The 25165-nt window shown below is 39.6% G+C and overlaps 1 protein-coding gene across 1 annotated transcript in view; it reads left to right on the top strand.

The window, feature by feature from the left end:
* Window positions 1-25165, top strand: part of UNC5A (unc-5 netrin receptor A) — a 1914539-nt gene that overhangs the window by 1887967 nt on the left and 1407 nt on the right. The window lies entirely within an intron of this gene.

The raw sequence follows: 25165 nt of genomic DNA, 5'->3' as shown, positions 1-25165 counted from the left end.
CATATATGGTCATATACAACACAAACACAATATGCATGACATAACAATATGGATGTTAAAGTAATAATATATGAACAGGTAATAGCCAACAAAACTAAATTTGATTCTACTAACATCCACATCTATACTATGTGACACTGTAAAAGCCACTTAACCAGGCCAAAGCTCAGGTCAACCAAGGGAAAAAAAAGCAGTTGTTGTGAGATGGACCTGTGAAGTCTGTTCTGTGACTATGCATGCTCAACATAATGCAAAGAACAACACAGCATAAAAGAGGAAGGTTCTACGCTGTTTACTGCTACCGGAAATGTAAACAAAGGAGTGCTTAAGTCAGGTTTCCATACATACATGTTCATCTTGTATTTGTATACCAGGAGCACTATATCATGCTGCACCTTCTCCTGTTTTAATTAGGTTCCTGGGAGGATAAAGAATGCTTATTAGAGATTATAACAAACACTTAACTTACTCAATTTTATATGTAAGCAGCAAACTTAATGGCTGTGGTATGCCTTGCATCTCAAACTAATCCTGTCTATTTTGCAGTACTGTGGTGCATGAAGAATTCTGTATGCAGGGACTGCGCACGCTATGTGATACTTGTGAAATGCACAGCATTCTGAGCATGCTTTTTGTGTAATACTGAGTGCTAACATTAGGGCACAACCAGCTGATCAGGTGAGCAGGTGAGTGCACATAAGGAAAGGAATGTGGAATGGCAGCCTGTGCTGCCTGCATTGCTGCAGTCAGCTGAGTAAGACGCATTACCTGGGTACAAAAAAAAGTGGTAGCTCATGTACCTGAGAGCACTTTAGCACAGGGAAGATGGGAAGCAAATGAGATTCAAGACATGACAGAAAGACCCCCCCACACACACACACACACACACACACACACACACACACACAGACACACACACATATGAGAGCATGCACGCATGCACACAAACAAAAAAACAAACGCACACCATATGCGTGTATATGTATGTGCATCTGTATGTTTGGGTGTTGTGTATAGTGGAATTTCTGCCTGCAGTAATGCCACCTCTTTCCCAATGATCTTGTAACATTTTCTAAGACTACAACCTCATCTGTAGGCAACTCAACATAATAGTAGCCTGTGCTACAACCGGTACACACTGTCACTTGACTGAATTTACTTGGTAATTGCTCCCCGATCTTTCTCCCTTTCACTCTTCTGTAGATCCACTGCCCCACAGTTTATATTATTCCTGATCTTAGTATGTGTTAATTAGCACTTTAAAGTTGACTCTCACTCCAGTTCTTAACTATATGATCAGTTCTGCAAACCATTTGATTCTTTTTTCTACATGACTAGTCCAAATGTCAGCCCCTGCGGTAACATAGACATTACCAGCTTTCCACTATATTGATTTCTGCTAGTTATAAAACTTAGATGCCTCTGTCAGTCAGCTTTCACTACACTTTACCAGTTTGTGTCCTAGTTTCATGTACCCCCCCCCACACTCAGTAGCCCTCTATCAAAGGGTAAGATCATGTTCAGTCAAAAGAATATAACACTGGATTGAAGGTTGTGGGTTTCATCAAACAGAAGTAATAAAAGGAATGGTTCTTGCAACATAAATATGGCAGTCAAGAAAACAAAAATGTTTTAGTTTTCAAATAGTGTCATCAAAGATTAAGGAAAAGCATGTATAATTTAGAAAATGTATTGAAGCTCTTGAAGAAAAATAGGCAGTGAACATTATCAAGAAAATGAGGATATAGGAAAGGAAGACAAAAATTGGTAAAACTCCACACTCAGGAAAATATATTAATTTTAGTCACCAAGGGTGATAAGAAAACTTTATGGAGATACATAAAGGAGTTAAGAATGAAGGGAAGATTAATGAAGCTAAAAATGCAGGACAGTAGAATTAAACAAACTAGAGCTACAGAATGAATATTTCAGTTCAGCAGTAGAAAGGGAGATTTTATCACATCCAGAATTGGAAGAAACAAGGTAAGACAGAGCTAATTTTAAGCAATTTTACAGAAGAAAGAATTTAAAATTGAAAGATACACACGAAAATTGAGATTACTGAGATGTATCCTAATTATAGAGATGAGGAAAAAACTGGTAATACCATCATAGCTCTCAACCAATCAGGGACAGATCTCAACAGAACCTGGGATGCATCTAGAAATAATCAGGGGCAACTAGGAACACATTTAAAATATTAATACGATTAACTTGAGACATTGACAGAATAACAGAATACCAATTAAATGCATTTTCTGAAGTGAAAGAAGCCTATAGCCCTATTTATTGTAATTATGTCTTAAGTGTAATTCAGCACCTTTTCTACAAAAATTACCAGCTTTAGGAGTGATTAAGAGGGACAGACCTAAATTTTGAGTAAAAATCAGGGACATCCCTGAATATCTGGGACAGCTGAGATGTATGAGTACCACAACCCCTTTCTAACAAATTACATGAAGATGTACTCAGTTGTATTTATTACTGCTTGGTGTAACTCATTCTAAGCCTTTTAGTTTAAGCACTTGGGCTTCAGACCAGTTGTTTTACATTAAGAAGGTTTGTGGTCTGCACTGTAGTGGCAGGACAGGTAGCTTACATCCTTCTAAGTTGGGAACTGCTGATTGAGGGCTCAGTGTCTGTTATTCTAAAAGTGTATTAATTCTGGTTTAAGCACTTGGGCTTCAGGCCAGTTATTTTACATTAAGAGGGTTCGTGGTCTGCACTCTTGTGGGAGGAGAGTCTGGACTCTGCCCTTCTGAGCTGGGAATTTCTGATTAAAGGCTTATAGTGCCTGCATATTTGAACTGCTTCTTACTGAAACTGGTACACCTTGTTTGCTGTAGCGTAGACTAGATCCAGGCCTGCTGAATCTAGCTTTGTTTGTATAACTTGAGCACTAGTCCATGCATTCTTTAAAGTATTCAGTTGCATTTATTACTGCTTGGTAGTAACTTGATTAAAGTGTAGCTATCATTCTAAGTCTTTTGGATTAAGCACTTGGGCTTCAGACCAGTTGTTTTACATTAGGAAGGTTTGTGGCCTGCACTGTGGTGGCAGGACAGGTAGCTTACATCCTTCTAAGTTGGGAACTGCTGATTGAGGGCTCAGTGTCTGTTATTCTAAAAGTGTATTAATTCTGGTTTAAGCACTTGGGGTTCAGGCCAGTTATTTTACATTAAGAGGGTTTGTGGTCTGCACTCTTGTGGGAGGAGAGGCTGGACTCTGCCCTTCTGAGCTGGGAATTTCTGGTTAAAGGCTTATAGTGCCTGCATATATGAACTGCTTCTTACTGAAATTGGTACACATTGTTTGCTGTAGCATAGACTAGATCCAGGCCTGCTGAATATAGCTTTGTTTGTATAACTTGAGCACTAATCCAGGCATTCTTTAAAGTATTCAATCGTATTTATTACTGCTTGGTATTAACTTGATTAAAGTGTAGCTATCATTCTAAGTCTTTTGGATTAAGCACTTGGGCTTCAGACCAGTTGTTTTACATTAGGAAGGTTTGTGGCCTGCACTGTGGTGGCAGGACAGGTAGCTTACATCCTTCTAAGTTGGGAACTGCTGATTGAGGGCTCAGTGTCTGTTATTCTAAAAGTGTATTAATTCTGGTTTAAGCACTTGGGCTTCAGGCCAGTTATTTTACATTAAGAAGGTTCGTGGTCTGCACTCTTGTGGGAGGAGAGGCTGGACTCTGCCCTTCTGAGCTGGGAATTTCTGGTTAAAGGCTTATAGTGCCTGCATATTTGAACTGTTTATTACTGAAATTGGTACATCTTGTTTGCTGTAGCATAGACTAGATCCAGGTCTGCTGAATCTAGCTTTGTTTGTATACTTGTTTGTTTGCTTGTTATTTCCCTGAAACGCTAATTCCACGTAAAACGCGGCTTTTCAGTGCTTCTGTGGATCCCTAGTGATATCTGCATTGCTTACTGTACTTATTTCCTTGTTTCACTTGAATAAAAGTTACTGTTTGTCATTTTTGTATTTAAGTTACCTGAAGCACATTGCATTTAAGTTACCTGGCACTTGCTCACTAAAGCAATTATATAGGTCAGCGCTAAAAAATTAAAAGTACTACACCCTCACAAACTCCCCTTGAGTACCTTGTTCCCCACTGGCCCTTTTTTTTCAATTATAAAGGAATTCCCAATACTATTCTAGCATGTCCAAAGGTCAGTTGTCAATCTCCTCTCCGGTCCAGCTGGTGAATCTGGGAATCTTGAGGCAATGTTACAACTGCCTCATGTACACAGACAACCCTCTCCTCCTCCCAACAAATTCCAACACATGTGAGAGATGCAACCATATAGCCAAACTGGAGGCTAAGCTCTCTCAACTCAGTACTGGCGTAACCAGCCAGGAGGAAAAGGAAACCACACTCACTACAATTCCAGTCTCACATAGATCTACCATGACAGCAAACCAAACACATAAACACATAAAAACATACTCGGAGGCTCTAAATAAAAATCTGCCTAAGCAGCAGAGACCTCCAAAGCAGACACCCAAGCAACCACTACCCCAAAACAAAACACGTGCAACACATAGCTCACAAAAGCAAGTGTGCCGAACAGTCACAGCCCTTAAGGCTAAACAACACACCTGTTACACTTGTAATAGGTGACTATCGTCAGGCACACTGACGTCCCGCTCACCAGGCTGAACAAGGAGAAGGTCATGGTGAGCTGCCTGCCAGGTGCTAGGATCCGCCACATAACACAAGCACTCAGGTCACTCCAAGGCAAGTACAAATATAACTCAGTCATTGTCCATGCTGGTGTGAATGACCTGAGACGTACCTCCCTGGACTACATGAAAAGAGACATAGAGGAGCTCTCTGAGCATGTAGCCCAGGCTGGTATGACCCTGACATTGAGTAGCATCTTACCCTCACCAAGAATGATGCCACAATGTGAAGACATTCAAAGGGGATCCAATGCCTGTCAGCCTGGGATGACATGCTCGACAAGTCACGATGCTTCACTAGGGACGGCTTGCACCTATCACCTCTGTGCTTTCGGATATTGGCAAAGGCTCTTGCTACCCCCATAGTGCCTATTTTAGGCAAGGCTTAAAAGACAAACCCACCTCCATATTTATCACAAGGGATAAGAAACTACGAGTAATGCTACTCTACGCCAGAAGTCTAAACCTCAAGATGCATGCACTCGAAACTCTCCTTAGCATGGAGAACTTCGATATCCATGCAGTAACAGAAACCTGGTTCAAGGCTCCCGAGAGCAACCCAGCACTACCAGGTTATACTTCATACCATGCTTTTCGGCCCCAAAACTTCGACCGAACCACAAAAGGAGGGGGAGTATCAATATTCGTCAAAGATACCCACATCTCCAGGTTGGTGGCACAGCACGAAGCATCAGAGACTATCCATGTGCAACTAACAGTGGGTAAAACTGCCTTCCAGTTTATAGCCTGCTACAGACCACCCTCCCAAACCCAGGAACTCCACTCGGCCTTCCTGAGAACACTGGAAAATATGAAGGTCTCTCCAAACACCATTATATTGGGTGACTTCAACTACCCAAACATAGACTGGGAGCATTACTCTAGATCCAACACCCTAGCCCAAAGGTTACTAGAATTTATAAACTCAAATGCTATGGAACAACTTGTTACCACTCCCACAAGAGGGGAAAACATACTGGACCTGATCATCACCAACATGGGGATTCTATGCTCCAGACCAGAAGTGTATCCCTCACAGGTAAGATCAGACCATAAACTAATCTCACTGGATATTCACATCCCAACCCCACCCCCTGCCCAGAAAACCACAGTGAAAAACTTCTCTAAAGCAAATTTCACACTCCTCAAAACCAAGGTGGAATCCTTCAAAGCCCTCGGGCCTGTGGTAAATACGGCCCAGACCGCAGAATCCTTTATAAACGCATCCTATGAACACCTTCAGGAATGCATGAATCATGCAATCCCAAATAAAACCAAGACCCAATCCTCCAAAGGCAGATGTCCTGTCTGGTGGACCCCAGCCATAAACAAACTATACAATAGAAGGAGGAAGCTACTACATGATAGAGCAAAATCCCAAAAAGGGAAGGCATCTCTGATCAGTATTAGCAAAAAACTACGGGCACTCATAAAATCATCTAAGGCCAGCTTTGAGAGAAAAATTGCACAGGACACTAAGGATAATCACAAGGCTTTCTTTAGTTATGTTAGGAACCTGGGTGGGAATTCCAAGATATGCTCAGAATTAGTCCAAAATGACAAAAATACACCGAACCCACAGACATTGCCAACATCCTAGCTGACATGTTCAGCGCAAACTTCTCCCCCCCCTCCCCACCAAAAGGGCAAATATCTATCCCAGCAGAGTGCTGCCCCCCTGACATCTCAGATGATCAGGTAAGAGCCGCCCTCTCCAAAGCAAAAAACACAGCATCAATGGGACCAGACGGTGTCCCAGGCTGCATCCTACATGAACTCCAAGAAGAGCTAAACCCAAACATAAAACTATTGTTCAATCTCAGCCTTACTACAGGATATGTACCCAAAGAGTGGCGTACAGCAACGGTGGTCCCTCTCCACAAAGGTGGTGCCTCAACGGATCCTGGAAACTATCGCCCCATAAGCCTGACTAGCTTGGTCTGCAAAGCTATGGAAAGGATCATCATGGACCTTATAAATAAAGATATTGGGGACCTACAGACACTGGATCCTACCCAGTTCGGCTTTGTTAAGGGCAGATCCTGCCTCTTAAACCTGGTTGATTTTCTTTGAAACAGTCACCAAGGCCATTGACGAGGGGAAGGTGGTCCACACAGCCTACCTGGACCTCGCAAAAGTCTTCGATACAATACCCCACTCGGGCATTATAGATAATCTCATCAGCTTAAATATAAACCCCTATGTCACTAGATGGGTTGCAAACTGGCTCAAGGACAGAACCCACATGGTTAGAATTGCTGGAGCCATGTCAGACTCCAAATCAGTTACAAGTGGCATCCCACAAGGCTCAGTCCTGGGACCTCTCTTGTTCGGTATATATTTCTCAGAGGTGCAGGCCAACACAGAAGGACTGTGGCTGACCAAGTTCGCAGATGACCGCAAACTGGGCACCATAATCGACTCTCCAGCCGACACAAGCATCCTCCAAAAGGGCCTCATAGAAACAGACAACTGGTGCCAGAGCCATGGCCTCAAGCTAAATGCCAAAAGTGTATAGTCATCCCTTTGGCAAAACAAAGTGCCCACAAATTACCACATAAGTGGTAATCCATTAAGTACAGAAGAAGTAATTAGGGACCTGGGGACCCAAGTTGATAGCAATCTCTCATTTGACAACCACGTGGCCAAAGTGGTTAGAAAAACATTTTATATAGCCCACCTAATCATGAAGGGATTCACATCTAGTTCAGTGGAGGTCATCGTGCCTCTCTACTCATCCCTCATCAGGCCCATAATTGAGTACAATGCCCCTTTGGGATGTACCTTACCAGACACCTGCAGCAACTGGAAAACCCCAAAAGTACCTCACCAAGAGGATCAAAGGGCTCAAACAGATGCCATATGCTGCCCGGTTAAAGAAACTCCAGCTCTACTCAGTGGCATACCACCTGCTCAGAGGCGATCTGTGCCTGACTTATAAAGCCATGTCCAACCCGGAATTAATGGACATGCTGTACCTCAGAAAATCCAAATCCCATCGAGCTACGCGCTCGAGAGACTTGAACCTCAGCACTGAAATAAATAGGACATGCTGGAGGGACAGATTTATAACCCAGAGGCTCCCTTCACTCTGGAATAAAATCCCAGTCCAGGTTAGGCAGAGTCCCTCATTGACTCTCTTCAAGAGGAATCTTGATGAGTGGATGGGGGATCATAGGTTTACCCCGTGTATCACTTCTGTGTCACTGTTAGACAGAGGCACAGTATACTAACCTCAAAAAAGGGCATAGCAAAATTAATTTAAAATGGGTGGCGAAAGCCAAACACACTCTGGCTAGGCTTATAAATGCCCTAGGGCAGATAGCCTAGTATGAACCTATGAACCTATGTTAAGGTCCCAGGAAAAAAAAAACAGCAAATGCCAAACCTAGTTGTTTTTCATTATAAACTAAAATTTACGGCCCTCTCAGTTTGACCACAGCTGTAGAAAATTCAGGGAATCAATGCTGATGGAAAGAAGTGTAGGATGTTTGGAAGACACTTGTACATAAGACCAAAGATAAAATGGAATCACAATAGAAACATCATGCCAGATAATTTTATTATGACTATCTGAGAGAGTGAATAGGGTATTAGATTAGGAGGCACTATCAACATGGTTTATTCAGGTTTAGCAAGGAATCTGAACCAACATCATGTCACAGGTTAGTGAACAACTTAAGTCAGATGACATGAATCCTATTAAAGTAGTGTTGATGAAACTTTGACAAGGTAATATGATACAGAGGGCCAAAGGAAGTGGTGTCCACTCTGATGAAAATATGCTGACAAGTGGGTGCCATATATATCAGTATTATTTATTTATTTTATTTTACATTTGTTTATCAGGATAGCCCAACTGGATACATGCCCATTTTCAGCAGAGGCCTGGGGAGAAAAGCTCCACATAGACAAACTTACATAGATTACACAGAAGTTAGCAAACAATTATAAAAAACAAATTAATTATATACATTGGGTTAGTAGTGTTCCCTAGTAGGGACTCACAATTCTCATGGACAGACAATTAAAGTAAGAGACGTCAGATTGGAAGCAGAGCTTGGTGATGTAGTTACAAGTTATGATAATTGCAGAATATGCTTTTAGTTTATAACCTAATCAGGGTTGGTACATGGGCATAGCCAATTTACTCTGAGATACTGTTTGAGTTTTTTTTTAAGAGACTTTTGGAGGATTGTAGGGTTATATAGTTTGGCAACGAATTCAAGGTTTTGACAATGAAGTTGGCAAACAGGGATTCACAAGCAGAGTTATTAGCTTTCTGGGTTTGGACCAGTAGTTTATTGGCTGACCGTAGGGATCTTAGGTTGCTATATGGCTTAATAATATTCTTAAGTGAGGGGGTATCCTCAGGGTGGTACAAAAGTTTGTGCGCTATTAAGAGTTGATTGAATTGAATTAAGCTGGGCAGTTCTAGCCACTCTAGTTGTTTAAGCTTCTGGCAGTGGTGGGTTCTATAGGTGGAGCCAGTGGTGAATCTGGTAATATGATTGTAGCTATGGGACAGCTTACCTAGTTCAGATTTGTTGAGGTTTGAGAGTACAGGCGAGGCATATAAAAGAGTAGAGAGTAGGTGTTCATAGGTTCATAGGTTCATAGGTTTATACTAGGCTATCTGCCCTAAGGCATTTATAAGCCTAGCCCAAATTTTTGTGGCTTACGCCACCCCTTATATGAAAAAATACTGTGCCCATTAGTTTGTTGTGCCTCTGTCCAGCAGTGACACAGAGATGATTCCCGGGGTAAACCTACGATCTCCCATCCACAGGTCTAGATTTCTCTTGAACAGAGTCAGCGAGGTGCTCTGCCTCACATGGACCCGGATTTTATTCCACAGCATAGGGAGTCTCTGAGTGATAAATCTATCCCTCCAGCACGTCCTATTTATATCCGTGCTAAGGTTTAAGTCGCTTGCTCTAGTGGTTTTGGTGGATTTGGATTTTTGAGGTGGAGCATGTCCATTAATTCGGGTTGGACATGGCCTTGTATGTCAGGCACATGTCACCTCTGAGCAGATGGTATGCAACTGAATAGAGCTGGAGTTTCTTCAATCTGGCAGCATATGACAGATTTTGGAGTCCCCTTATCCTTTTGGTGAGGAACTTTTGGGTCTCTCCAATTGCTGCAGATGTCGGGTGAGATACATCCCGAATGGGGCATTGTACTCGATCATTGGTCTGATAAGTGAAGAGTACAGGGGAACAATAACCTCACTAGATCTGGATGTGAATCCCTTCATGATCAGGTGGGCAATGTAGAAGGTCTTTCTAACCACTTTAGCAATGTGAGTGTCAAAAGAAAGGCCACTGTCAACCTGGGTCCCCAGGTCCCTGATAAACTCTTCTGTGCTTAGTGGATTGCCACCTATATGGTAGCTTGGGGTTACCTTGTTTTTCCCGAAGGGTATGACTATACATTTTTGGCGCTTAACTTCAGGCCATGGCTCTGGCACCAGCTATCTGTTTCCGTGAGTCCCTTCTGAAGGATATCCGTGTCTGATGCACTTTCCACTATGGCGCCCAGTTTGCAGTCGTCTGCAAACTTTGTCAGCCAAAGTCCTCCTATGTTGGCCTGTACTTCTGAGAAGTAGATGCCAAACAATAGGGGCCAAGGACCGAGCCCTGTGGGACACCACTTGTGACCGGCTTGGAGTCTGACACAGCGCCAGCAACTCTAACCCTGTGGGTTCTGTCCTTAAGCCAGTTTACAACCCATCTTGTGACATATGGGTTTACATTTAAGCTGGTAAGTTTTTCTACAATACCCGAGTGGGGTATTGTGTCAAAAGCCTTTGCAAGGTCAAGGTAGGCTGTATGGACTGCCTTTCCTCATCAATGGCCTTGGTGACTGTTTCGAAGAAGTCAACCAAGTTCAAAAGGCATGATCTTCCCTTGACAAAGCCAAACTGGGTCGGGTCCAATGTCTGCAAGTCCCCTATATCTTTGTTTATGAGCTCCATTATGATCCTCTCCATAGCTTTGCAGACTAGACTTGTTAAGCTTATGGGCGGTAATTACCAGGGTCCGTAGAGGCGCCGCCTTTGTGGAGTGGGACAACAGTTGCCATACGCCACTCCTTGGGCACGTATCCTGTGCTAAGGCTGAGATTAAATAGCTGCCTTATGTGTGGGTTTAATTCCTCATTTAGCTCGTAGCACACAGCCGGGGACACCATCCAGTCCCATTGATGCTGTGTTTTTAGCTTTAGAGAGAGCAGCTTTCACCTGCGCATTTGAGATGTCCGGGAGGCTACACTCGGCTGGGATAGTTATCTCTCCTTTAGGGGAGAGGGGTGAAGTTTGCACTGAACCTGTCTGCCAGTATGTTGGCAATGTCTGTGGGTTCAGTGATTTTGTATCATTTTGGACTAATTCTGAGCATATCTGGGAGTTTCGACCAGGTTCCTAACATAGCTGAAAAAGGCCTTATGATTGTCCTTTGAATCCATGGCAATTTTTCTCTCAAAATTGGCCTTAGTTGATTTTATGAGTGCTCGTATTTTTTTACTAATAATGATCAGGGGTGACTTCCCTTTTATGGATTTTGTTCTATCATGTAATAGCTTTCTCCTCTTATTGTAAAGTTTGTTAATGGCTGGGGTCCACCAGACTGGACATTTGCCCTTTGTGGAAAGAGTCTTGGTTTTATTTGGGATTGCCTGATCCATGCAGTCCTGGAGGTGTTCATAGAAGGCATTTGTAAGGGCTTCCGCAGCTTGGGCTTGTGATCGGGCGATTGCAGTCCTAGCCAGTGGGGTTAAAAATGTCTTGTTTCTATACAGTGATCCAAGCTTCTTATTGATGGTCTGTATGGTTTTGTTGACCTGTAGGTCAAATTTGAGATTATTGTCTATGATAACCCCTAGCACTTTGATGTGATGATCTGGGAAAATAGTGGTACCATTGTTAGATGCGACAGAGAATGAAAGTGTGGTAGATCTACTAGTGGGGGAGAAGAGTAGAAGTTTAGTTTTATTGGGGTTCAGAAGTAGGCATTGGTTGGTGAGCCAGTTCTCGATAGTGTTAAATGTATTTTGGGTTAAGATTTGCATGTCGGATGGGGAGGTGGCTGAGCAGATGAGAGTGGAATTGTCTGCGTATTGAATGCAGGTGGCTTTAGGGATAGCAGTGTGGAGGTTGTTGATAAAAATAGAGAAGAATAGTGGACCTAGTATGGACCCTTGAGGGACACCAAGTGTGAGAGGTAGCTGGCTGGAGAGTTTACCCTACCATAGTATCACCTGTTGTCTACCAGTCAGGTAGGACTGGAACCACTGGATAGCAGGCTTGTTGAGGGAAACAGATTTTAGTGAAAGAATGAGAGGTTCATGGCTGACCATGTCAAAGGCTTTTGATAGGTCAAGAAAGAGGGCTGAGGTTAGCCTATTGCCATTCCTGTTTTGGTTTATGGCAGTAGTAAAGGAAAGGAAGGCTGAGCTGGTGCTGTGGTATGGCCTGAAGCCATGCTGGGATTTGGATAGTAAGTTATTCTGTATAAGGTATTGCATTAGTTGCTTGTGTACACATTTTTCCATTATTTTGGCTAGTGGGGAAATAATGGCAATGGGTCTGTAGTTGGATATGTCTGCGAAGCTACCACCTTTATGGAGTGGGATGATGTGAGATACTTTCCAGAGGGAGGGGATAGCATTTTCAGATAAGGTTCTGTTGATGAGGATAGATATGGGATATGCAATGGCATCTGCAGCTATTTGTAGGTACTCTGCAGGGAGGAGGTCAGCAGCGAGGGTGGTAGGTTTTAGTATTTTTAGAAGTGTTTTGATAAAACTAGTGGATATTGGTTGGAAGCTAAATTCTGGGTGATTATTAGGTAGATTAGTCATGTGGTTTAAGTTAGAGGGGGTTTGCTTATTTGCTTGCAGTACTTGTCTATCTTTTTTTTTTAATATCATTATAAGTCAGATTGCAAATGAGCTATAATGAAAAGTTAGCATTTTCCTCTTTTGGAATAAACTTATACCGCAGTGCTGATATATAAGAATTAGTAAAACGAATGAAGAAAGGCTTGGAAAGCTTGGACAAATGATTAACATATGTTAATTTGAATTAATTGCAAAAGATGCAAACTGACACATCTGAAATGAAACATACATACATTGAGACAAAGCAGAAAATGCGGCAAGAAATGAAGGAGGAAACCTAAGGTAATCATATATGTTTGCCAAAGATAAGCAAATAATATTAGTCAAAAGTAAAAAAGTTTGGTGGAATTCTTGGATATAAAGGAAATGGTGTCAATAGTAGAAAACATGAGGCTATTACAGTCTATAGGTACTTGGCATAGAACCATGTGAGTAGTTACATATCATTGTAGACATCTTTTCCTTCTAAGGACATAGGCTAAATAGTGGCTATTGAGATGACAGCAACAAGAATCGTACACTTTTTTCATCAGAGGTCATGGAAAGAGAGACTGTGATTATTTAACATGTATAATGTTGAATAAATTAGACAGCCATGCCATAACTGAAACTTTAAAATGCATCAGGGGCATCTGTGGAGTTATTTTAGTTCTTAACTTTAAAAAGCAGGCACAAGAAAAATATAAAACAATGTAAAGATACAATGAAGCTAGCCCAAGGAAGAAATGAAAAAGCATTATTTCACAGGGAGAATGCTGGATAATTTGAACCTGAAAAAAACAGCACAGGAAAATGGTACCAGAATGCATTGCACAAGGTCATGTTGTAGTATTAGTGGGATAAAAAAGTAATATACTGTTGGTTAAGAAGTATATGTAGGATGTTCATTAAAAATGGAAACTGAGAAGAAAAGGTACGATATGAGTTTGCTGTTCCCACAGAGTTTAATATGTATAGCCATGAAGCTACATCAGTCAAGAGTATGAGAGTTCATTATACCTTCATCTTACTTTCTGCTTCTTTTGCCATTTACCTTATCCATTCTTATTTCTCACCTTTTCCCTTCATTAAAGACTGCATCCCATCAGCACCATTGTCCATCTCCAAACTTGCAACCTACAGTTCTATTGTAATTGTATTGTTTTAATAAATTTGTCTTCATCCATTAACATTGCATGCCACTGGCTCATCTGATTAAGTTCTTGGAGTTGCATCACATGGCAGTCTGCTCTCAATCTTACCCCTGCTGTTAGCATCCCTTTAACATCCCACTCATAGCTCACAACAAGTGTCCTATACTGAATCAATCCCTGTTTTCATGGAAAATGGGAAATTACTTCTACTGTAGTTCTTTACCTTCAACCTTCAGAACCAGCTTTGCATTAAAACTAAGATGCAAGCCATCTCCAGAATACAATGTTTAAATTTTCCCATGTGTTTCTACAGTCTCCCATGAGCTCAAACTCTTTCTCTGGCTACTGCTTCCCCAGCCACTCATGAATTCTCTGAGATCTCCCATTACTTTCCCTGATAGGCATGCACAGGCCATATTTATGAGAATGACCCAAAGCACCTTGCCATTACATGCAGGCTTATTTACACGTTCTGCTTCTTTTGGTTCTACTGTCAAAATTCTGGTTCATGCATCTCAACCAAATGCAGCTAATTCTTCTTTAACAGGTCTCTTTTAGTAGTGTCTGTCCTGTAATCTAACAAACTGCGTATTCCCGGCAGTTTCCCATCATGATAAGACTGAGACATTGCCCTTGTTAAGGTTCAGGGTACTAAAACGTTTCCCCAGCTCCTGCTTAACATTTTTTACAGGGCATATATATATATATATATATATATATATATATATATATATATATATATATAAAATTGTATCTGCATCATGTATATATAATTATATTTGCATCATGTATATATAATTATATCTGCATCATGTATATGTAATTATATCTACGTGCGTGTGAGTGTGTGTGTGCGTGCACGCGCGCGTGTTTGTGTGTGTGTTTGTGTGTATATGTGTATATATATAAAATATCAAAGAACCCAAAAGCAGAGTAACACTGTAAGAAGGCACAACATCCAAACAGGTAAATCCAAGTATAAAACTCCTTTATTGCTGTGCCTTCTTACAGTGTTACACTGCTTTTGGGTTCTTTGATATTTTATCTACAGACTGTCTTGCTTTGCCTTGTTGGGAGACTTTTGTGTGTATATATATATATATATATATATATATATATATATATATATATATATATATATATATGGGTTCACTTTATAATCTTGAAATACTGAAATCCCATAAAGTCGAACATCCCAAATCCTGAAACTACAAAATCACAAAACACAAAATCATGAACAGACACACACCATACGCCACACAACATACATCATCCAACCCACACCACAACAAACAAAACACACACAAAAACACAAACAAACCTACACTATATATAAGCAGGGGGCAAGACTCCCTGCACTTCCCATAAGGGGTGCTGCACTGCTCCCCCCAAACCCCCCTACTTATATATACTAACTCCGAGATTGCACACAGAAAGGAAAATTACACCCACACATTCTACAGTCCCTCGAACACACATAAACATCACACATATGCAAACAACAACACATCCAACACTTACACACCCATACTTTCACCTGCCTACCCTAACCCACACGTACAACTGACTAACACATTCACACACACTGAAACTCCCACACAAAACCCTAGCAAAACACTCACTTACCTTAAATTACACCTAAATCCACACACAACACCAGACATCATCCACTTACAACACTGTACGTAACGTACCCTAAAGCCATTACAGTGAATTTGAGATATTCGGATTCGCGATTATGCACTTTCGTAATTTTTAAAGGTTTCACTTTATAATTTCGTGATACTGAAATTCGGGATTTCAGTATTTTGAAATTATAAAGTGAACCCTTATATATATATATATATATATATATATATATATATATATATATATATATATATAAACATATATACAGGTCATCTTACTCTGTAAAAGGCAAGTTTGCCGAGGCGCTAGAGATTATATTTTGTATTTTATGATATAAGCAGTGTTTTACAATTGATTGAATGATGAAAATGCTGACTTTTGCTGACCTGCACTGAGCAGAACAGGACATATGCTCATTTCTACACTGCAGTGTGATCTCTGAGTTGGTATATTTAATTTACAAGGGGTTGGGGATGTAAGGGAGCACAGCCCCCCCCCCCTGCAAAAACATAAACATTAGAAATAAAATACATCTAAGTTTTTACCTGAGAAATCTCCACTGAATATTCATGTCAACATCTAAACCACCTGCATGAATATTCAGTGGGATTTTATGAATACACGGGTATTAGTTGGTGGGAGGGTTGTATGAGAGAGTTAGGTACCAATTATGGATATTAAAAATGGTAGGGTAATGTTTAGATACTGTGTTGTTGTTACTTTCATTATTGAATTACATGAGTGGTAAGTCTGAATATTACATTGTTGTTGTTGTAATAGCCGGCGATTTAGATTTTCAGCCTTCTAAGTATGTGGTGTTTTGGTCTCAGAATTTTGAAAGTCGGTCTACTGGCATTTTGCTCTTGTAAAGTAGACCTATTTACACACACACACACACACACACACACACACACACACACACACACACACACACACACATATATATATATATATATATATATATATATATATATATATATATATATATATATATATGTATATATATATATATATATATATATATATATATATATATATATATATATATATATATATATATTGAACTGCTTATTTGCCAAATATGTCAAAATATGAATCTTCAAATTGTTTGTCAGTTACAGTTTTTTTTTGTTACATTCACCCTGGTTCTGTGCAACCTCATTGAACAGCAGAGTTAGAGGATCATTTCCCACTCTTGTGTAATCTTGAATTGGTATTCATTTATTTAATTTTATTTAAATTGTTAACCGGAGTCGAGCACTGATCACATATGACCAATTTCAGTCTCAGCCAGGAATGAATACCAAGAGAACAAAGAGTAAATGCAACAAGAGAATGATTCAATACAGTACGGTAACAATAACAATGCAGTGCATAAAATAGTTCAGAGACAGAGTAAGATAGCACATTTCAGGTAAAAATTATAATAAAATTACTATACATAGCATATACAAGAAGAAAACACTAGGCCCTTGAAATATTTGAACATAGCTGGATAGAAAATAAATTTAAAGATAAGGTAAGGATGAAACTAAGATAGGGATTATTTAATGTTGCAAGAGATGAGACATTGGCAGTTGCTTGCATCTTTGAAGTGTGCTTTAAGCTAAGGTTAGAAAAGTGAGTAGGAGAATTCTTGCTTAAAATGGGAGAGGAGAAATTCTTAAAGTTTGGGGTCACATAATGAGAAGCAGTGATCTGTGCAGTAAGGTTTTGTTGGGAGTTTGTATGGAGGGAGTAGAGATGCTGCAATTCCTGAGGTTGTAGGTAGGTGGGAGTGATGTTAGCTTGAATGTCAGTGATGGGAGATTTTGATTGTATACATGTTTGTATAGCTGACAGAATAGGAGTTCATTCTCTGTTTTTGAGAGGGAGCCACTTTGTTTTCTCTAATGTTTTGCAGTGGTGTTCTTGTTTTGAGAACAGAGTAATGAATTTATAGATTTTGTTTTCAATTGCTTGAAAAACCCTGATAAAGCCTCCACCCCCACCCCTTCCACATCCAATACCTCCGAATTCTTAACATCTCAATTCAACTCTCATTTTATCAACTCGATCATCTCCTTACTAAATAATCACTAAAACCTACTTCTCCCAGTCCCCTCCTCTTCCTCTAGTACCGCTAACTCTTTCTCCTTTAAACCTGTCCAAACTTCATACATAAAAAAAATCTCGGCAAAATTAATCCCTGTTGCCTTGATGTCAACCAACTCCCAAAGAATTCTTAAAAATCTCTGCTCCATCTATTGCCTATCCTATCTCTATCCTTATCAATCTTTCTGTCTTTGAACAATATGTACCTCACCTGTGGAAAATCTCTCACATCATCCCCCTCCACAAGGGCGGCCCCTCTAGATATATCTCAAACTACCATCCCATAGCCATCTTCCCAACAATAGCTAAAATCCTAGAGAAATGTATTCACCAATAATTCCAAAATCACCTCACCACCAGCAGCCTACTATCCCACACCCAGCATGGCATTAGACCTAAGCATAGTACTAACACAGCTTTAATATCATTTACTGACACTATTCATCACCTTAAGAACAATGGTATCCTAGTCTTGGCAATTTCCTTGACATGTCAAAGGCATTTGATACTGTCTCCCACCAACTTCTTCTAAACAAACTTGCCACTTACAATTTTAGTTCATCAACATTTACATGGTTTCCTAGCTACCTATCTGACCATAAACAGGCCGGCAATTGGAAGGACAATCAGTCTCCTCTATTGCCACTGTCCACTGATGTACCCCAAGGGTCCATACTCAGACCCCTCCTCTTTATTCTATTTACTAATAGTCTAAACTCAGCATCCCAACTTGCTACAATCATACAATATGCAGACGATACATCCCTCATCTGCTGTGGCCCCTCCCCCCAAAAACGTCAAGATAAGACTCAAAAATAATTTTAAGAAATAGGAACTTACCTATCTAACCACAGCTCAGTCTAAACCCTAATAAGATCAAGCTAATGATTTTCACCAACAAACCTTCCAATCCTCACTCTCCACCACTCTTTATTCATTCCGCCAATGGAACCAAAATTGAGCCTACAAACCATGCCAAACTCTTAGGTGTAACTATAAATGACAGGCTGAAATGTGATATTCACATTTCCCTGGCAATCAAAAAAGTCCATGCCAAACTCGGATCTCTCTACTGTGCAAGACCTTTCCTAACAAACCAAGCCAGACAACTGCTAGATCACAACTTCTATCTACATCACTGTACTGCTCACCCATATTTACAAACCTACACAAGGCTGACCATAACATCCTAGTATCCTGCTATAATAAAATTGCAAAATTTGCCAACAATCATCCCCATAAATCTTATCATTGTTCTGCTCTCCAACAACTGAACTGGCTTGAGCTCCCCATCCTGTTAACATTAAACCAACTTACCTTTACATACCAAATCATTCACAACCCTGGTCAATGCCTTGCACTTTCCACCCTAGTCCAATCACAGGTCAGTGCCAGGTCCCTTAGATCTTCGAACAGCCTAATGCTAAAAATAACCCAGTCTCACAACTACCATGGTGACTCCCTCTATTCTAATAAAATTGCAAAGACTTGGAATGCTCTCCCTCAACACATTCAAAACACTCCCAGCTATTCTTTCTTTAAAACAAAAACAAAAGAATATCTGAAATCCACCTGGCTCTGCCCTTGTAGTTCTCCTGGATAAGCTATCCTCCATCCCAGTACTTTCACAATCTTCCTCTCTAAAGAAGTTCAAACTTTGGCTCAAGCCCATTAGACTTGTAACTACTGCAGTGAACAATGGCTCTATGTAGTGTGTGTGCTATGACTAATGTCATTATGTAATGTTTCTCTGTCAGTCAATTGTCTTTCATTATATGTTTTTTGATTTTGCTCTGGTCTCTTTTAGTATTCATATACTCAGTTATCTACAATGCTTTACATAGTATGCTCTGTGATTAACTTTGTCTCTGTTAGTATTCGAATACTCAGTTATCTACAATTTCTGTACATGATACACTCTGAACTGCCTGAGTATACATATACTACCTATGTATAAGTATTTTAGATCTTATTATTTCATATTTTTGTAGTTGTATCATTTTGTACTATTTTGTATTATTATTATTAGTCATTACTATTGTATGTGGAGCTTTTCTCCCCTGGTCTCCACTGAAAACAGGCTCCTTGGCCAGTTGGACACTACCTGGTTAACAAATGTAAATAAATAAATAAATGTTTCTGGATTTATTTTTGAAGGTGAGACTATTAAGGGAAGGCCATATTTACCTTATGATAGGAGAATTCCTTTTCCTACAGCAGTTCTGATAGATGTGGAAAGGAATGGGGATATTTTGTTGGCCCGGAATAGTAATGTGATTTTTTTTTGTACTATCTATATGATAGAAAAACTGCAGACTGAGTCTGCTTAAATGCCTAGATATTTACAAGCATTGGTGTTTTGTATAACATTGCTGCTATGGTCTTTTTGTGAGTTTTTTCTTTGCACAAAAGAGCATGGTTTTAGTTGTGGAGGAAATGAATAAATGTTTGTTGTTATTAATCTAGTGGATTAATAAGAAAAAGTCAGAGTGAAGATCATTTTGTAGTAAAGGAAGAGAGTCACTGGAGTGGCAGAGAGCAATGTCATCTACATAAAGAAATGTAGGTAGTTGTGAAAGGTTGAGGGGTAGTTTATTGACATAGATGGAGAATAGTAGTGGGGCCAGAATGGAGACTTAGGGGACAACGTTTTTTTAGTAGAGCTGGGGATGAGAAATATGAGAAGACCTTGACAGTGAAGTAACAGCTTGGAAACTGTTGAACCATGAATGGTATCTCGATTGACTCCTATTTCAAGAAGATGGTTTAACAGAACGGGAAGGTCAACCAAGTTGAATGCTTTAATAAGGTCTATAAAATAACATCTATGAGCTGGCCCGTAATCATTCCCAAAAGGCTTTTGTCAGTAAGGGAGAGCTGTCATTGTGCTACAGCCTAACCAAACGTCAAGCTGTTTGAGTGTAAGAAGCTTGTGTTTGTTGATGCAATTGGAATATTGATTGTAAATGAGTTTGTCAAGGAGTTTATCCAGGGATGAAGTATGATGATTGGTAGTAGTGAGACACTTTTGAGGGATTTGATTGTCTTGGGAGTGGGTTAATTATTGCATTTTTCCATATGTCAGGCACAGTACTTTGTGTTAAGCATAGCTTATAATTGTGTTTTAGAGGTAATATGATAAATTAAAAAGGCAACAAAAGCCAGTAAAATTACTCAACTTTAATAACGCAGTCTTAGTCTCTAGTACCTCATCCAAAAGGCCTTTCGAGAGTCAAAGAAACAAATACATCTTTCCAAAACTGTTTAGGACATTTGATTCGGGAATCTTGCATGGATTGCAGGAGATGTATTTAATGCCATCTAATGGCCTGTTTTGATAGATTCTAAACTGGGCAAAATTTTGCCATGTCCCTGGAGAGGAGATATTTTTTCAGGTGTGCCTGGTTTTGTCCTTCAGTTTAAGTAGCTCTTTAAGTTTAGATGTGAACCACTAATTCTTTTTGGGTTTGTATAATCTAAAGATAAGTAGAAAACAAGAAACTTGTAGATGTTCAAGGTTGTGGTGAAGGGCTTTGCTGCTAAATTGAGATCTAGTGTGTTTAGAATGAAAGACTAGTTGAAAGAGAAGGTGGATTTAAGCTTTTGTTGTTGGTGTCTAACTTTACTCTGAAGTGGCATCATTTTGGATGTTTTTTTTTTTTTTCATGCATGAGAGATTTAAGGAGAAGCTTATGAGGCAGTGATTACTGAGAGTGAGTGAGTGGATGGTGATATTTCTAACTAGGAAGGGATTGTTGATGATGACTAGATCAAGAACGGAGTGGTTATTTCTTAGAATGTTGGATTGAATGGAGTGCTGTAATAAGTGCTTAAGGCTGAACCCAGCTAGGATGTCTAAGATGCCATTATGTAAGGGTATAAGTAGTTTGAAGTTTAAGTCACCAAGTAAAATGAGGTTAGAAATGTTTTGGTAGCAGAAGTTACACTGGTTGACAGGTTATTACATTTTTCTAAGGTGGCTGGGGGGTAGGATACTGTCAGGTGTGGTGAATGTTTGTACTTACTGAGAATTTACTAATAACCACTTTGGGAGATACTCATAGACTGTGTTGCATTGGGAAATTAGTAGGTGAGTTCCTCCTCCATTTCTTTGTCCTAGTCTGTTCTCAAGCAATAGTCTGTAATTGGGGAAGAAATGGTCTGATGGGGGGGGTGTTATTTTTAAACTGGTATTCTATTATAGCTAGATGGTCTGGGTCATGCTGTATAGTGTATGTCTAACTAGGTCTACTTTGTTTCTTTTGCTCTGAGGATTTAAAAGACAACAGGTTAGGTGGACTGGGCCATGGTTCTGTTCAATGGTTTAGCTGAGAAGAAGTATTAGCATAATGGGAGAAAATATGTATAGTATCCAGGAGAGAATCATTGATTTATGACATGTAGATAAGGAGCAGTGTTAATATATAAGAAAAGATTGAAGGCTTTTCAGGCTGCAAGTGTGAGTGACTAGGTGAGTTGGGGAAATGAACTGATGTAAGGCAGAGGTGGAGTAGGTTCAGTGTCTGCGGGTGTAGCTGATATTAGCTATAGGGTGAGGAAGAGTAGATGAAGAATTATAACTGTGAAACTGATGGTGTCTGTTGCGTAGTTTGGTGTGAAGAAGAAGTTTTAAGAGAAGTGCAGTGAAGGGGCGTGATGTGCAGAGAAGCGATTGGTTTGGTTAGTGGTTGCCAGCTAATTGTGTTGAGAGTGAAGTAGACATGTGGGATGTTTGACGGTGGGTAAATGAGCTTCCACAAGTAAGAGCATGCATTATGAAAGTGTTAGTTATTAGGCATTGGAGATGTATAAAGTAGTTACACAAGAGTACAAATCAGAGGAACTGTGATGTGGACGTAGCGGGAACATGAGGTGGTTGCACTGTGGTTAGGGGATTATAATATGAGTTTGATGAATATGAAGGAGATGTTGTTGCTTGCTGATATTGTGTAGATAAGAATGAGAATTTTTGAGTAAATAAGAATGAAAGCAAAGTAGTAGATGGAAAGTAAGTGTGATAGACAAAGGGATCTGTATTGGAGTCTGGTGAGATGCAAATTGAGGATAGAGTGAATGCTTGTTGAATAACTTAATGTTGGTCTGTTGTACAGCTATTCACTGTGTTTGTGTTATCAGTATGTGTCTTTAAGACAGGTAGATACTGTGAATGGAGAGGGGATGGAGAAAGCATGGTTTAAAGCTAAGGATATTATGGAGGGGGGGTTAAGCAGCACATAATAGATCCTGAGTCAGCAGGACATAATCTGTGCATGCTTGTCATTGCAAGAGGGAGTGAAGGTAAAGTGAATTACACAAGGTGAGAAGATTTTAATGGTTTACAGTCTGCCTTGCTTCTGCTGTTTATTTTCAAAAATTAGAAAAAAAGAAGATGGTCTACTGACTCAGTGTCAGCCATCAGAGGAACTCACAGACCATTAATAATACTACCATCAGAGGAACTCACAGACCATTAATAATACTAGAGCATTTACAGTACTTCAGAGGTATAGCTAGCTATTGTTGCACTCAGTGCCATCCCCCATTCTGGGTGCCCCTTGCAAACTTAAGTTGAAAAGGGAAAAAACAACTCTCCTGAAAAAAGTAAAAAAAAAAAAAAAAAAAAAAAAAAGCTCTTCTCTCTTTTATGTAGTAAACTGTTTGGTAAATTTGTAGCAAACAACTGCTAAAAATTATGCCAGCATCATGATGCTTCACTTATAACCATACATGCAATACTGGCATTTATTTCTGAATGCTGGTGATGCACTGGAACCCAGCTGGGATCTGCTGATTGTGCCCAGAGCAGCTACCCCCTTCACCATGTGTAGGTTATTTCTCTGCAGTACTTTGGAGCTCAGTACAGCTTTACGTGTCCATACCAGCACACAGAGTGTTTAGGCAGGTAGCCACTACTTCCATGTGCAAAGTTAACAGCAGTTTATGGACTCCATGGGAGGTTACATGGTCATGGGGCTGTTGTTAGCAGAGACGGCAACCAATTAAAAACAGTATAGAACATGGAAGGGAAGTAATGTGTTGTAATCATCATCAGAGGTAATGGATGAAACAGTTTTTAACAGAAGCTTCATATGTTTATTTAGGGCATAGAAGCAGGACACTGTAGCTCTTAGTGGTTTTCTCCCTTCACAAATCTGCACTGTAGTGAATGGCTTTTAGTTTGGACACAGTGGTATTGCCCTAGGACTGCGATGAAAATATGTCAGTAGTTTGAAGGAATAAGATATAGTGAATGGGTAGCTTGGCAGAGGAATGGCAATTTAACATTTTCAGACATAGCAAAGGTGCTGAAGCAAGGAATGTAATGAAAGACACAGAAAGACATGTTAAGAAGAGGAGAGAAAGTACTATGAAGTATTATCCAAAAGTCTACCAAGAATAAACATCTAATGTCAAGTATATATGAAGACTCTGCAAACTGAGACACTCATGAGAAATAATACAAAAAATAAATAAACTGGTGATGCCATTAATATGCAGACATTAAAATCTGCTGATCTCAATCTGTGGATATTGTTTTTTTGATTCTATTACTTCATTTTAGCTCTCAGTAAGAATGCTTCTTTTTCTTTTAAAACATCTTTGCACCGCAGTTACAATACACTTTAACAAAAAGTACAAAGCAGTGAAATGATACATGACAGTATATCAAACATTGCATGCCAGCAGCATACATTAAAAGGTAGTTAATAACGGCATACAGCAAGTATAAAAATAACTGACTTTAGTTAATATTGCAAAGCATGCACAGCCCTCCCTCTATCAGGTAGAAGGAACTACAAATAATGTGAATAGAGGTTACGCCAGTTAAATGAAGTGGTGCAGGTCTGAAAAAAGCAGAGAATAGGAAAGTTCTAAGATTAAAGAAAGGGAATAATTAACCGCGTAATAAAATAATCGGGGATGTTAGGAATGAAAGATACCAGATACTGCTTAGATTGTAACAGCACACCTGCCCACTGCAACAGTTAAGGTACTTTGGAGCTGAATACAGATATATTTAAGTAATGGTGTGGTGGGGATTTCCACATACATGGGGTGGAAGGTGGCAATGCATAAAAAAAAAAAAAAAAACTTGATTTGTTTTTTTTTTCCATTAATGTAACTTGATTGATAAAATGCCAGTCAAAATAACAACTGTTCACCTTTCTTTAGGTCTATATGTATGTCTATTTAAAATAATCAACTGCAACTCAAAAATGTCTAAACTCAAAATATTGATAAAAATCAAAGTAGGGTTATGTCTTTTCCAAACTGTTGTGTCACCTTGGAGTTGCTATATATAATTAGCAGGGAGTGGGGGGAGGGTGCAACCCTGCATATGAGGAGTACAGGGGAGCTTGGTTAATGTTTTGTGTTTCGACATTTTTGAGTTTATATATTTGTTTGCTGTCGATATTGTGCAGTTTACATTATTAAAAAAAAAAAATATATATATATATATATATATATATATATATATATATATATATATATATATATATATATATATATATGTAAAGATCAGGAGTATAAATCACTATGAGGAATGTCATCTTTCTGAAAATTAAATGTATAAAGGTGAGAAGATACTTCATGAAGATTTTGTTTGGAGAATGCTTTCAGGTGATGGAAAAGAGAATAATTATTGTTTCTGAGGACCAGCCTTCAAGAGGAAGCTGTAGGTTCAGTAGCAGAATTCAAGCATGTTTTTA

The sequence above is a fragment of the Protopterus annectens genome, chromosome 4.part0 (genome assembly GCF_019279795.1).
Source record: "Protopterus annectens isolate FY-2018-M chromosome 4.part0, PAN1.0, whole genome shotgun sequence".
Taxonomy (NCBI): Eukaryota; Metazoa; Chordata; order Ceratodontiformes; family Protopteridae; genus Protopterus; species Protopterus annectens.
Note: the sequence above shows the minus strand (reverse complement) of the source record. Positions and strands in the feature narration are given on the sequence as shown.